Source organism: Sinohyriopsis cumingii, chromosome 6 (assembly GCF_028554795.1).
Source record: "Sinohyriopsis cumingii isolate HCF-2022 chromosome 6, ASM2855479v2, whole genome shotgun sequence".
In the NCBI taxonomy this organism is placed as follows: domain Eukaryota; kingdom Metazoa; phylum Mollusca; class Bivalvia; order Unionida; family Unionidae; genus Sinohyriopsis; species Sinohyriopsis cumingii.
The window spans coordinates 145102890-145117358 of NC_142966.1; the positions used below are offsets into that span (position 1 = coordinate 145102890).

The 14469-nt window shown below is 34.4% G+C and overlaps 1 long non-coding RNA gene across 1 annotated transcript; it reads right to left on the reverse strand.

Moving 5' to 3' along the window:
* Positions 1-305: 305 nt before the first annotated feature.
* Positions 306-2580, reverse strand: LOC149798192 (uncharacterized). Its single transcript, XR_016421602.1, has 3 exons — positions 2535-2580; positions 711-919; positions 306-434 (listed from the first exon to the last, which is right to left on the reverse strand). It is a non-coding gene; the product is annotated as an uncharacterized LOC149798192 (long non-coding RNA).
* Between the last annotated feature and the right edge of the window lie 11889 nt (positions 2581-14469).

Genomic DNA, 14469 nt, shown 5'->3' on the forward strand with positions numbered 1-14469 from the left:
TATCAATTTCAGGAAAGGAGATTTACTTTCTAATATTCTCAAACACCAGCTAGGACAATCTTAGCTAAATTCAGTCCAGAAATACGTTCATTCGCATGCAGGATATACTTCCGAGCATTCTACGCATAGTTATAAAAGCATTTGTTTAGTTTCAATTCTAATTCTTTTACACAATACGTAATGAAAAATCTTAACAATATATCTAGAAAAGTAGAGGTTTATCACACAAGGTTGTCAGCTAAAACTGAAAGTGAGAGATTGTAGCTTGTAGAGTGGAATGAATATCATGACAAAAACAATTCATGTATCTTTGATCAGTCAAATAATTTATTGGGGTACTAGATAAGAATGCGACTGTAACATTACTCCAAGTACGGCGTCTTATTTCCTCAGATTGTGATCCAGTTTTTATGAGTAGCTTTTCCTGTTAATAGCTGTAAAATAAAAATGAGAATAAAGTGAACATGAACAGGCTGGATTCTTAAGTTCCATTCAATATTAATAAATATCTACTAATATGATTAAATATTAATAATTATCTACTAATATGAACTCCGAAAGCGTTTATGTGACTACTTCGAAGTGTAAGAGTTCAGATGTACAGCGACTCAGACGACATTGTAGTGAAGAATCTAATGATGAACAAACACATTAGGTTAAATCTCTAATATATGATATAAAAGTCAAAGATGAAGAGTAGTAGTTCTTACTTAGCCCGGGGTTTGATGTGAGGGAATTTACCCCAACCTCCATGTCCACCCCAAAGCCCACCATATCTACCATATCCACCGCCAAATCCCCAGGGGAGTCCACCGCTGTATCCACCAAATCCACTGAAGCCGCTGTATCCACTTTGTGGGAGGGCTACGATGGCACAAACCATGCAAGCTAGGAGAACTAGTACAGCCTTCATTTTCGTCTGCCCAACAAAATTAAATTCACAGTAAATGACATGCCTTATTTTAATAGACACCGATTAACGTATAATAACGAATGCAGATGAATCCGTTATCAACAAAAGTTTATATTCCTTTAAAATCAAGTTTCATTTTGTGCAAAGCTCTGAACCTGATAAACTTCTTTTAGATATCCCACTTTGAATTTCATATGTATTTAACGTTATTCATGGGTTTCTTCTCACGGACGATCACGTATAATCCCTACTACTCTGTTGCCCGACGATTTACTGTTCTGTGGAAAAGTATCTTTAGAACTAGATGCCTGAATGAAGGCCGCAATAGGAGATGTTAATATAAAAAAATCCAATATATGGAAGTATAACATAGCATTGAAATGTAATCTATTATGATTTTCTATACTTATATTAATTCACAATCATTACTCATATGTGCTATATACAGTTATCTTTTTTTTCATATGCAATGTGTCAATTAAATACGCAAAACATGTACAAAGCTATAGTTAGGAGATAAACACACGTATTGTTCACAAATATGACAGTTCTAAAAACGGTAACAAGGTACAGGAGATGTAAAGAACGACCTACTTTGGCAGTTTTTGTGCTCGTTTGTGGATTCAATGGTCCTCTTAGACCTATCTTATACAGACTGTCAAATTGAGTCCAACGGAAAAATTGATGATGACGAAACAAACACAAGCGAATGAATAGTTACAGTCTTCGTTCTCGAAATCAAAATTGTATACAGCTAAATAAGGATAATACACAGCTCTATCAAAAAAGACCAAATACGCTGCGTCAATAGTCATATATTAACCGTATCAAGTACTGTAAAGTGATATTTCACACAACGTTTCACACAACGTTTCACTAGCGTAATAACAAACCCAAACTTGACATTTCGACTGAAAGGATGCTACTTATAGCTTTATGTTGACATAAACGAAGATAACCTAGCATCGAGATTATTACCGCCGTTTGCGCGAATTATATTGCTCTCATTTTGGCAAAAACCTTCAAGAAAAGCTCAAACAGAATGAATAGCAAGCATATAAAGAGTACACATTTAAGGCTTTATGACCGCATTCTACTTAAGTTATAACTAAATTCTCGAAGTGACATACTGTTAGCCCTTCACTCCTGTTAATACGCTAAAGTGTGTGTGTGTGTGTGTGTGTGTGTGTGTGTGTGTCTGCGTGTGTGTGGGTGTGTTTATTACTTTTAATATTAATAGATGCTAAAGGTAAAAGCAAGATACGGATACAGCTGTCCGAAGTTATTGTCCGTCTTGAATAAACAATGCTATACCAGAGATTGCAGTATCTTAAATTGATACAAATTTAGAGGCGCTATTTTCATTCCCCGATTTTCATTTTAAAGACATTGGTATGACTATCTATTGTCTACTTCCTCTTTTAACAGGGAGCACAACTTTAAAATATGCAGGATGCCTGCGTGACTTTGTTAATAAAATACATGACAACGAATTTATTGATATAGTCTTTCATGTGACCACAGAGCAACACTGCACAGTTGTAACGAAAGTAAACTTTTCCCAACACAATATATGTTTAAATCATGAACGCCAAGTAATGTGCCGAATACTTTTACTTACCTCAATGTGTGGTAACAAGGAGCTCTAATTTCGTCTCGGAGTCTGAAGTGGCAGTGATGGCTTCTTCAATAGCCGGTGCTTTTATACCTATCCACAGGTTTGTTTTCTTACACACTGACATTATGATTGATAGTGAAGAATTAAAGAATATGATCGATTGGTAATGTATTATAATAAAGTTTTAATTTTTTAACACAGCCCGTATCTTTAAGGACAATACATTTGAGAACTTAAATTTTGTCTGTCTTCTGATAAATTCCTAAAGAAACTACATTAATATTAAAATGTTTTGAGTATATATGCATCTATCAAACATAACTTAAAGAGCTCAATAAATATTCACATATAAATCTTGTCACCTTATGTCCAGTTAAATGTAAAGTGTGTTGCAAAAATCAGTTTTCTTTCCTATTAGCGTTCACATTCAAGTTGGTTAAAACGATGAACAGTGTGCAAAGAAAACGTTCATTTGGAAGGTCTGAGTCATTTCGTTATAGCGCACTTCTTTATTCCAAAGGACCATGCATTATTTTCTAATATTTTACAATGCTACAATAAAGGCGATTTGGCCGTCTATAAAGGTAATGATGTATACTTTATTTTATCCAAATGAAGAAACACTCATTCTATCAATTGAAGATATAGAACGGGTATAAAGTGTGTCTTACATTTCTATACTTTTCGAAAATTGAAAGCGTGAGAACTAGATGGCACGATTGGTATAGTTTAGCAAAGTTGCTCAAATATATTTATTTTACTCCATGATATAGTTTCTGATTGTACAACAGATATATCCAGGCTTTGCTTAAATTAAATATCTGCTGTAGCATAACCTGTGATTGTCCATTAACTCGGGTGATACAAGCAGATCTGCTTCGAATTTTGTAAATGTTGATTGTTTCTTCAATGGGTACCGTCAACTCGTTTTTTCAAAGAATATCTCATAACAAATTCCTACGCGCAATTGCTACCTATGAAAAAAGATTACTTCCAAAGATCCGACAATTTGAAGGGGCCACCTTCCTTTGGGTAGAGCAAAGTCATATTTGTTACAAGAAAATCGAGCCTTCGGTTCAAACGGGAAATATGCGATATGTTATGTTAGCTTTGTGTTTTCATCATTATATAAGCTACTTATATGGCATTTATAAGTATGAAATGTTATCTGCTGATGACGCTAAAGTTCTTAATATCCGATAGAATTACATTGAAGATAACTAATGGATGTTAATATATTATCAATGGCTAATTATTCATTTGTGAAAATTGTTCATACAATATGCATTTATATATATGATCCCCATCTGGTTATGACCCTAGCGTTATTAATGTCTTTATGAAGACAGCCCTTACATTCTGCCATAAATTCAAGCATAAAAGATAGAGGATAAAAATAAAATGTGAGAGATGTAGATGTCCTTCTCGCTACTATTCTTTAAGGTTTCGAACTATTTTCAAAGTCTCTGTTTCAATGTGTCGCACAGGATACCGATGTTTTTAAGTGTTTTTTAATTGAATATATATCCTGCATGTCTGTTTGTTAAATATGATTCCTCAAAAGAGAATTGATGTTTAATAACAAAGGAATATTCAAACTGCATGGAGGAAGTACTTTTTTCAATTGTTGAGTGAAAATAATGCTACTCAAGCCGAGTCGACATAAGCCGGGATTTACATGTCATTTTGCCATGAATTTAAGTAGTGATAAAGAAACCCGTACATCGCAAGATGGCTCAATTTAAAATTCGTATTTTGAGTTGCAAAATATTTTATGAGAAAATGAATCAAATTTGCATCGATCACATTATTTACCTCGCACGTATAAATGACATTACTCATCAATCATAATCCGATTCATTGTCCGCAAGATACTGGCATATAAATAATACATTTTCGAGAAGAAAGTAAATCAGAAACGAATAGAAAAGGAACGACGATAAAAGAAACAGTATATTGTGCTCTTTATTTGTAGTGTAAGATACATCGTCCACAACCTCAAAGTTACAGTAACAAATTACAATCTATTTGGTATTTATTTCATTTCAATCTTAAGGTTCCAGCTTGGCGCACATCGTTCAATAATATTTTCGTAATAAAGGGTATAGATTTTATATAACAAATTGCACATGATAGCACCTCGCCAACAAGAAACTCTTTCTATGCAAACATCGAGACAGATATTTTAAAATTGCTGCAAAGAAATTATGTTATAAACGCTAATCCAATTTACACGAGATTTAGTTCAGCAGTACTTTGGAGAGAAAAACAAATACAAAATGTTTCATAAGACATGGTCAAATTATTTTATGTTCGATAATACTGTTGTTGATGCCAAAACCTAATATACATGATATCAATCTGATTAATTTTGCAAAGGATTTGGAAACTTTGTCATCATTTAGCAAATGACTGTCATTTAGATATATTAAGACAGTTCTGTACATTTTCTGAAAGCGTCTCTGATTAATTGCAAACTAAAAATATGCATGTATCGATGTAATGTTATAAAATGCCCTATTGAATGCATAGGAGGTGTGATTGTGGAGAGAGACAGAGTGAGATATTAGTTCTTACTTTTCTCATTCTTGATGTGATGACGGAGACATAAGTATGTATCATCTTCTATCAGCTAATCAATTGGGAAGAAACCATTGAATCAAGGACGTGGAAATTTCCAGAGAGAAACATTGCTTTCTCTGCTTTATTTCTGATATGATGTTTTGATAAATCGATTTAAAAGTTTGCAATCCAAGCTGTATTCTGTATATTTAAGCAGACATGTATATATAAATATATAGATAAATAGATACATAGATAGATATTATAAACACTAAGAACGTGGCCCTTATGTATATTTAGATGCAAAAATGCATGGACCCATACATATATAGATAGAACGAAATATACTGTTGGATCAATAAAAGTTCAATTCGTATCGGCGATCAAGTCAGCGATAAATATTAACATGTTTCTTTCGAACAATCATTAATATACAATTTATTTCCGCCTAACATTGCAGTATTCAATGTCGTCAACATATATTCGCCGTTCATTGCGAGTGGGTGATTGTCACCGACAGAAGATGATATAAAGCTAGAATTTGACGTATTTATGATGTTGGCAATGCATCACGTGTATCGGACGCAAGGAATTGAATTGTGTTTGTCTTCATTTATAGTCTTATTCTCAGCACATTGCCAAGTGTAGGCATCAAAATGTATGATACCAAAGCCATACACGCAATTTGCCAACATAAATAGAATTTGCAATCAAACTATTTTACTGGGCAAAATTTAAGCTTGACTTAAATTTGACCAATCCAAAATGAAAAGAATAGACTTTACATTAGGATTAATGTTTGAAATATTCTATTAAACGGTACCATTGATTGTCATCCAATGACAGAACAATCAAACATAAGCGAGTGAAATATGAATATTATCCCACGGAAAGACAATATTCTCATATTCGTGCATTTAAGAACTATCTGTATATATTATTTAGCTTTCCTATTAGTATATATTCATGCATCTTATTTATTTTATACACAATTATTTATTCCGCAAGATACAGACTCAGAGATTAGTGTGTCACGTCTTCATGTATTCCATGGCGACGTAAGAACAAAACATTTTACATCTATTTTCAGAACATGTATTTTCAGTTAATTCTTGTATATTCTGAATAATACTCTGTAGAGTTTTATAATATTAAGAAGGAATTGATTACCCTACATAATATATGACACGGATGGGGTTGATGAAAATGTGCTTAATCCATGAGATACTGTAGGAATCTTGACGACCTTTTCAAACTGTTTAGTTTTTAAGTTCATGTAAATGCATGAGTATGCTTGGAGATTACCCATAATACTCTGTAATGTCAAAATTAATCTTATGTTTGAATATGTGTCTCAGATGCAAATAATGGTAATTGCTAATATTTTTGTTTGATAACACATCTGCAGCACCTGTCATTTTATGCCTACGCAAAACTCATATCTTGAGAGTTGACATGCGGTTTACGAATAACGACACGTGTATGGGAATAATAAGTTAATACTGAATCCACCTGCAATATTTTTTAATGAATTACTCCAAACCAAAGTAAAGTTTGTGTTCTAGACGACATGTGGTTTAAATGTCAATTGAGTAAATTGAATCAAAGGAAAACAGAAAAGCAAACGATAGAAATATGGACCATATCTTTACTCTTCGGATCCTTTTGAAACGCCTTTCCAATGCCTGTTGGAGGGCGACGGTACTCACAGTCGCTTTTCCTACACTTTTAATTACATGTCATTGTGCATTTGCAACATAACTGATATGAATTTGTACATCAAAGAGTAAATGTTCAACAAAATGTCTATATATGGCTATGTGTTTGGAACAAAAGATTTCTTTCTAAGCGTGAATACAAATTTACAGATACTTAAATACCAGTCAGTCACCACCAAGATATAATTATGCCAAATAGGGAACGAACTTTCAACTTATTTGAGAAAAGAAATGAATTAGATATCAATAATTTTATTCTTCAACACTAGAAGGTGTTAAAGAACAAAATAGAATTTTAAATATGCTAGTTTCTTAACTTCGTTGTTGTTGTTGTTGAGTTTAATTATAGTGGCGTGCACACAATTGTGCATGTGCCACTTTTTTCTGACTGCACCGCAGCCTGCTAGTTGTTCCTGGGGATGGGGATGGTGCCACCTCCCCCAGGCTTTTATGGATTCAAGGAACCGTGATAGTTTGGCCTCAATCTGTGGGTCCATAAAGGTCCCTACAGTTGAATGGTTGGCTGTCATTAGTGGGAAGCAGAGCTCGGGATCGGTCCTGCTTGTTTTACATCGCTGGTTTCTTGTTGTATTTGCCTGGTGTTTCTTGCAATTTTGTTTTTTTTTTTCTTCAAAATGTTCTAAAAGGAGGGGGATGTTTCTGCTATTTATAGAGGTTCTTAGTAGAAATCATGTATGAAGAGAGATTTTCAAGGTTATTATGGTATTACTAGTTGAGGTGTTTAGGGAGTGTTTCCTACGTTATATTATTTATAAGTTTTTCGATATTACCTCTTTAAGTTATTTATTAATTAATGTTTTTAGAGATTGAATGTTATTTATACTTTATTTAGCAAGAGACCGGAGTCCTATCCGATTACACGGTTCGTTAAGAACATCTAGGACCGGAATAATAGCTGATTACTCGGTTCGTTAAGGACATCTAGGACATCCGATTTTGCGGTTTTCTTAGTTTTTTATAGGTGTTTCGTAAGTGAATTATTTATTAATACTTTTATAAAATTAAATGATATATTATGGGCTTTTATGTGGTGGCTTCTAAATTTATTTAGCTAGTTACTGGGTCTTTTGGTTTTGTGGGGATAGTAATTATATTTTGTTCCTAAGTCCTGCTGAGTCTATGAATTGATTTATATTTGTATATGCTGATTGTTTATTTTTATTAGAGTCCATAAGTAACTCTGGGTATGTGTGTGGTGATCCAATCTCTTTTTGGTTTTTGATAAATATTTTCCGAGCAGGTTGATATTTTGGGCATATATTGAATACGTGGTGTAGATCTTCGGTGGTGTGGCAGTTAAAGCAGTTAATGCTTGCTGGTTTGGGTCCTATAAACCTTCCAAAACTGCTTGCTAGTTTAGTTTTTCCAGTTATTATCCTGTTTATGGCTTTCTGTTCTAAATAGGTACCCTTAGGTAGCTGTATGTTCCTATCTACGTTTATTGGGTTTCATGGTGCTTTTTACCTTTTGTGGAGGAGTTCCAAAAATCTTGCCATGTTTGGTCTATATATGTTTGTGCGAAGCTTATTGCTTCTGTAGAGCTATAGTTAAGCTTGAGAGAGTTTTGATCTCTTAGTTTGGTTTTTGCAACTTTGTCTGCTGTTTCGCTGCCAGAGATTCCAATGTGCGACCGTATCCACATGAGCTCGACTAATTGATGTGCTGTGGTGATATCATCGATTAATTGGCATGCTCTGTCGAGGAATTGTTCCCTAGAGTGTGTATTGCGATTTTGGATCGATTTGATAACGCTTAGGGAATCGCTTATAATGACTGCTTTAGGTATTTGGTTGTCTTTGATCCATTGTAGTGATTCAAGTATAGCCCAGAATTCAGTGGTGTCAATGGAGCAATAGTCAGGTAATCTGGATCCCGTTTGTATATTGAATTCAGGGATGACTATTGCTGCTGCTGTTCTTGGTGGGTTGTTTGTTTTTGATCCATCGGTATATATTTTAACATAGTCCGGGTATTTTGGGTTGATTTCGTTTGCCAGTACAGGTTTTAGTAAGTTTTCTTGTCCTTATTTATTGCCTAATTTGGTAGCTTCAGTGTTAATCCTTGGTGGTTTTTGTAACCATGGCGATTTGTTCTGGTCTGTATTGTTTGTTACCTGTTTTTTTAGTAGAGATATCTTTTCTCTTAGTTCAAGGATTACTTTGCCACTTGGTGTGATGGGTATGATTTTGGGTTTGAAGACAACTTTACACTTATTTATAGCTATTTTGGTGGGATGGTTGTCTGGGTGGGTATCTAATCGAATGGAGTATCGGAGGAGCAGTTCTTGCCTACGTAATTTTAAGGGTAGTTCTCCTGTTAGTGTTTGTAGTTCTTCTAATGATGTTGAGGGGAGTGTTCCTGTGCATAATAGTAAGGCTTTTCTCTGGATAGTGTCAAGTTTTTGTAGTACAGGTTGCTTAGCCGAGTTACATGCTTGGCAACCGTAATCCAGTTTTGATCTAATTAGGCTTTTATATATCGTGAGGAGGGTTTCCTGATTGGATCCCCAGTCAGTCCCTGTGATGTTCCTGAGTAAATTGAGATCTTTGTTACAATTCTGGGTGAGTTGTTCAATGTGCTGTTTCCATGTGAGGTGGTTGTCAAAGAACATTCCTAGGAATTTTACTACTGTTACATATTTCATTAATTGATTTTCTATATGGAAGTTTGGATAGACTAGGTTCGTATTTCGTTAGGGGGTGAATATGATTGCCACAGTTTTTTCATGAGATATTTTGAAACCCCATTTGTCCGCCAATCTCCCTATGTTGTCTAGGCTCTGCTGGATTTCTTTAACTACTGTGTTATTGGCAGGATTTCCATTCCTCCATATGCCACTATCATCTGCAAAATGTGACAAGTTTATTTTAGCGGAGGCTGCATTGAGGTCAAGGTCGTTTACCATTAGGTTAAATAGTAAGGGACTTATTACACTGCCTTGCGGTGTTCCATTTTCAAGTGAAAATTCTTCCGAATGGGTGTTGCCTATTTTTGTGGTAATTTTCCGGCCTGTGAGGAAATCGCCAATCCAGTTGAACAAGCGTCCAGTTATTCCAAATTGGTTTAATTTGGCCATTAGTCCATTGGTCCATACTAGGTCGAACGCTTTTTCTAGGTCTAAAAAATCCGCTATGAGGTTGCGATCGGTTTTCCTATGTGCGTTAAAAGCGAGTTTGATGTCTGTTTCCAATCTGAGAAGTTGGTCAGTGGTGGACCGTTTGTTCCGAAAGCCACATTGATTTATGGAGAGTAGGTTATTGGTTTCTAGATGGTGTTTTAACCTATTTGCGATTATTGTCTCCATTATTTTGCAAATATTGTTTGTAAGGGAGATGGGTCGGTACGAATTTATGTTGTTGGGATCTTTACCTAGCTAGGGGATTGGTATTACTATGGCCTGTTTCCATTTGGTGGGTAGTTGGCCTTTATCCCATATCCTATTAAAGAGTTTGATTATGGCTATTGTTATATTGATAGGTAGTTTTTTGCAGATAATGTAACCTAACTGATCCTTACCAGGGGATGTTTCGTTTTTGGATCGTAGGGCTATCTTCCATTCATGTACTGTGATGTCGCTATTTGGGCGAGATTAAAGGTTAACTTCGTGACTTTCCGCTCGTATAGTCCTCGGAAATCAAGTCACTGAGACATGGACTTGTCCATTTCTGGCATTACCTTTATGAATTAGTTTCAAAAGCACTTCAGTCCATTGAATACTGATTTTATTCGTTGTCAATGAATGACTTTTGCAGCCTTGATACCAAACCCATAACCTTCATTATGCGAATCATATTTTACCATGCGCAAAAGTCCGGTAACCTTGACATGTCATTGTGAAAGGTGAAATACAGATTGCAATTAAACAACATACTGAATGGATTTTGACGAGGTATCCTAAACGGTAAACATCCTCAATAATAAACTGATGTTAGACCTCTTATATCTTGAATTTGTAATTTTCCTTTCATTTTCATAGATGCATAAGAAATGTACAATTTCTTTGTACATCAAGAATGCAAGCGTTCAATTTCGTTTAATATGAACACTTGATCGACAGCTGCACTTGTATCTGAATACAAACTGAAAAACATAATGTCTTTATTTATAAAGTTTACTTTTGTTTCATATTTTAGTGTTCTCGTACAGTGACGTTTGGAAGGTTACGTTAAAACTTATCTCTGAGATTTTAAGACTTAATTAGAACTAAATCTCATTTGAGATGAAAATGTGTGTTAAAGTTATGTGATTGGACAAAAAACTTATTAAACGTTCATGAGCTTTGCTTAAGGATGTCACAATGCTGCCAGTGATAGAGGAATGTTTTAAAGTAAGACGTGAAAAATAACACGATAAGTCTTCCATATCAGATTTTTTAAAATGTAATTTAAATTTTAATATATGCCATCTACCTGCCTCAACAAGAACGCAACACAAAAAAACCCATAACATAAATAAACGTAATAATTTTGATTCATAGAAACATTTAATTGAATCTTCTTCCTGTTTACTTTCAATCCTATCTTGTATTTATTTCTAACCCTTTAATCAACCACGGCTTACAAAAATATTAACATACACAATTTCGGTAACTTTGTATGCTTCGTGAGATTCCATGTAATGTCTTCCTTCAATATCAAATTTCGGTATTACTAACATCATCAAATGGTGCTGGCCATACATGAATTTAAACAAAAGATATAGAATATTGAACATTTGGCTATCAATTTCACCCCAATCTTTGTATAAGCATTTCACATTATGTACCAAAATAATCTTCCTCGTTAAAAGAAAGAACATAATTAGTTTGGGAAATTATTATATTTCAATGTATATGTTTGCATACTTCAGTCACGTGCTGTTTTTATTTGGACTTTAGATTCCATATGTGATTAGTGTAAACGCTTTATGTCTGTTATTTTTTTATATGTCTCTTAATTTGATATTTCCTTCAGTTTGGTACAACTTGTTAAAAAGTCTCCAATATCCAAGTTTTTTCTGATAATTGGGTGAATTTCATGGTGTTGTTGGGATTAAAGGGCGACATCCCGTTTCTCAAAATAATACAGATTCGATGAGTCGGATATTTTCAAAATCTAAAATAGATGGATCAGAGCAGTTTTCAAGGAATAAGGAATAAGGCAAGAACATAATTTGGTCATGCTTTAGAACAAATTGTGTAATTGGTTTCTTAGATGCATACCGTGTTATCTAGGGTGGTTCATGTTTTGTATGGTGACAGTGCAAAACATGCATCTCGTCGTAGGTCTATCGCGACGATATACTCATCACTACGATGTGCACATATATTTTACCACTGGTCTTGTACATTTTTATATATTAATAAAAGACGTATTGTCTTAGGCAAAACACTGATCGCTTGGATCTTGTCAAGGAGTGACAATAGTCGTACGACTTACTACAGCCATAGGGGTAAGTGGTAAATAATATACAAGCCAAATGCAAACGTATATATATTTTAAATGATTCCCATCAATATACCGTCTTTACATTTTATTCTTCGGATATAAAACACAAGAAAATTATTGGTTTATTAAAATTCATCGTTGGGGACATTATATTTACGTAAAATATTTGGTGGCGTGTATTTATGGATTTTCTCTCTGCAATAAGTTTATTTCTTATTCTGACCAGATCGGGATATTTATAGCTGGATGGATGGGCTGAAAGAACCAGAATAGAAACGGCCTGACCTGCAGTGTGGCAGCGTAACCATTGAACTAAATTCAACCGACAGTGTATCTGTTACTAGATGACTGGATGTGTAAGAGTAGGAACACCGGATTTTGGAGGAGGACAAAGAATAGTGATATGAATTCCCAACTCTGCATAAGGGCAAACTGCATTACTACGTTGACAAGAACATGTGATTGCATGGACCATGCTCATTTGTTTATATATATATATATATATATATATATATATATATATATATATATATATATATATATATATATATATATATATATATATATATATATATATATATATATATATATATACCGAGAAGGTGTGACCTATGATCATATCTTTGTATCGTATATTTATATGAACCATACTCATTTTTGTATATATGAATCTCTTTTCCTTTCATAACATGTTCAGCATGATAGTTTTATATGTAGCGGATGATATTTTAGCCTATTTGGGCATGTGTTGTCGTAAATATCTTAATTTCATGAACTTTCGTTCGCTCACACTGAGTTGTCTTCACCTGCTCTAAATATTCATTCGGTTACAATCCTGTCACAGCAGTGTTGTGCTATTTTAGTGTGTTTTCCTTCATTCACATATGGAGAAGGCCGAAATAATTTGCTAATTGATTTCGAAGATGTATATCCCAAGATCTGGATATTCTCATTGTCATTATCTGATGACATATGAGCACTTGGATGGGAATCCTGGATCTCTGTACATCTCATTGATGTTCGGTACTTAGTTTTCCGTATTCCATGCAGATCCGCATAGAGAGGTTCCTCCGTCGTATGGTTTACTGTTCGTTGATCTTGGGTAAGACTTGTTATTTCATGTTTTATTTCTATTTACATTTTAATTCTCGATTTCTAATAATTTGCATTATGTCTTTGGTCTTGGTAGCTGTCTCCGCCACTGTTTCATCTTCGTCATATGAGACTGTTTTCTCTCCCTACAGGTTCAGCTACTAAACTTGCATAGCAACATTACTATGAGAACTGAGTCGGCTCCCAATACAGTGCTTTTACACGTCGTCCAGTTTTATTTCACTTTATGCCGGTTGCGAAATATGATGATTTTAAGAGTTGGCTAGAATGGAAAGAAAGTGAACACCATCGAAGCATGTTCACTATCGCTTTGCACAATTACATAACCGGTCATGATATTTAGCCAAAACATTATACCTTTCCATTTTGAGGCTCTTTAACCTTTTTATTATTTTTATTCCAATATAATATTCATTTTCGGTATGGTATTTAATAGTGAGATGAAGAAAATGTACATATAATATTCACCTGTTGTAGCTGACTATAGCACAAAGTTGAACAAAAGTGAGGTCTGCATTATCCTCTTTAAATTATTAAACAAGCATAGATATGTTGGTTTATTATGCACCGGTACGTTATAATGTGCTGGCCAATTATGCGACAATGTGCTTGAACTGCCGGTTAATAGTCCGACGGTACTTTCATATCTGCAGTCCATGTATGCGACGACAGACTAGAACATTCCGGGCTATTATGAGACCACAGATCATTGGAGACGCAGATAAACGTTTGGCCGCATCTTAAATATATTTGCAGGAGACACTGGAATATCTTCAAATCTGCTGGGAAAGTCTATCAATTTCAGGAAAGGAGATTTACTTTCTAATATTCTCAAACACCAGCTAGGACAATCTTAGCTAAATTCAGTCCAGAAATACGTTCATTCGCATGCAGGATATACTTCCGAGCATTCTACGCATAGTTATAAAAGCATTTGTTTAGTTTCAATTCTAATTCTTTTACACAATACGTAATGAAAAATCTTAACAATATATCTAGAAAAGTAGAGGTTTATCACACAAGGTTGTCAGCTAAAACTGATAGTGAGAGATTGTAGCTTGTAGAGTGGAATGAATATCATGACAAAAACAATTCATG